The sequence below is a fragment of the Lipotes vexillifer genome, unplaced genomic scaffold (assembly GCF_000442215.2).
Source record: "Lipotes vexillifer unplaced genomic scaffold, Lipotes_vexillifer_v1.1 scaffold691, whole genome shotgun sequence".
NCBI classification, from domain to species: domain Eukaryota; kingdom Metazoa; phylum Chordata; class Mammalia; order Artiodactyla; family Lipotidae; genus Lipotes; species Lipotes vexillifer.
In genome coordinates, this window is record NW_006788040.1 from 4,190,110 (window position 1) to 4,192,193 (window position 2,084).

Genomic DNA, 2,084 nt, shown 5'->3' on the forward strand with positions numbered 1-2,084 from the left:
CATACTTTTGTTTTACTAAATGAAAGATGCCAGACACAAAAGGCTACATATTGTATGATTCCATTTATGTGAAATATCCAGAACAGTCATCCACGGAGGCAGTAGATTAATGGTTGACAGGGGATAGGGGAGGGAGAAATGGGGAGTGACTGCTAATAAGCATGTGGTTTCTTTTTGGGGTGATGAAAATGTTCTGGAATTAGTGGTGATGGTTGCACAACTTTATGAATATACTAAAAACCACTGATTTGTATGCTTTAAAGTGGTGAATTTTATGTATATGTAAATAAAAAGTATATTTAGAAAAGCGGATGGGGGGAGTTCAGGCCAAGATGGTAGAGTAGGAAGACCCTGAGCTTACCTCCTCTCATGGGCACACCAAAATTACAACTATTTACAGAGCAACGATTGTTAAGGAAGACCAGAATCTAGCAGAAAAGATCTTCAACTAAAGATATAAAGAAGGAACCACAGCGAGACCAGTAGGAGGGGTGGAGCAGTACAGTCAAGCCCCACACCTCTGAGTGGGGGACCCACAAACTGGAGGATAATTACAATTGCAGAGGTTCTCACCAAGGAGCAATGAGTCTGAGCCCTACACTGGGCTCCCCAGTCCTGGGGTCCTGCACCAGGAAGAAGAGTCCCCAGAACAATTGGCTTTGAAGACCAGCTTACTTTTGGGAGACCCAGAGGACTGTGGGAAACAGAGACTCCACTCTTAAAGGGCGCACACAAAATCTCACATGCTCCAGGACCCAGGGCAGAGGCAGTGATTTAAGAGGAGCCTGGGTCAGACCCACCTGATGATCTTGGAGAGTCTCCTGGACAGGCAGGAGGCAAACAGAGCTCACCCTGGGGACACAAGACACTGGTGGTAGCCAATTCTGGGAACTCATTCTACCATGTGGACACTGGTGCTGGCAAGTGCCATTTTGGAATCCTTCCTCTAGCCTATGAGCACTGGAAACCAGTCCTGCCCACCAGCCTGTTGGCACCAGCATCCTCAGGCCAAGCAACTAGCCAGGCAGGGACACAGTTCCACTCACCAGCAGGCAGGCTGCCTTAAGACCTCCTGAGCCCAAAACTGCCCCAGGATAAGGCCCTGCCCACCAGAGGGCCCAGAACCCAGCCCCCGACACCAGTGCACAGGTACTAACCATGGGACCCCCAGAGTCCTGCAGTCAGAGACCCCAGAACCCAGCTCCACCCACTAGTGGGCAGGCACCAGCCCCAGGACCCTCTGGGCCCTGGTCCCACCCACCAGCAGGCCAACATACCAACTCCAGGGCCCCCAGCATCCTGCAGCCAGAGACCCTGGTACCCAGCTCTGCCCACCAGCAGGTAGGCACCAGCCCCAGTATCCTCAGCCCTGACCACCAGAGGACTGGCACTAGCCTGGGAGCAGCCTCACACATCAGTGGGCAGGCACCAGCCCCAGGACCCCCCTGGGCCCCTGCCATACCACGAGTGGATGGACACCAGCCTCAGGACCGCCACAGCCCTGCAGCCTGCCATGGCAGGACCCAGCCCACCTTTCAGCAGGCCAGCACCAGCCCTGGGACCCCGTGGGCCCCAGCCCTGTCCACTAGCAGGCCAACACCAGCTCTGAGACACCTTGGGCCCCTTAGCCAGCCACCCTGGGATTTGGTCCCACCCACCAGCAGGCCAATACAAGGCTTGGGACACCCCAGATCCTGAAGCCAGCTGTGTCAGAAAATGGCCCATGTCTACCAGCAGACCAACACCAGCTCCAGGATCCCCAGGGCCCTGCATCCAGAGATCCTGGGAACTGGCTCTGCCTACCAGTGAGCCAGCACTAGCCCCAGTAACCGCTGGGCCTTGGCCACACCCACCAGCAGTTCAACACCAGCTCTGGGACCCCTGGACTCTGCAGCCAGAGACCACAGGGCCTGGCTCTGCCTGCCAATGGGCAGGCACTAGGCCCAGGACCCAGCTTCACACACTAATGGGCAGGCACCAGCACTTTGATACCCTGGGCCCTGACCTCACCCAACAGCAGGTAGACACCAGCCCCAGGACCACCATACCTCCACAGCCTGCCTTGTCAGGACCCAGCCAACACA

The 2,084-nt window shown here is 55.8% G+C and overlaps 1 pseudogene; it reads left to right on the top strand.

The window, feature by feature from the left end:
* The first annotated feature begins 1,158 nt into the window (after positions 1–1,158).
* Positions 1,159–1,698, top strand: LOC103072142 (vegetative cell wall protein gp1 pseudogene; annotated as a pseudogene).
* Positions 1,699–2,084: the final 386 nt, after the last annotated feature.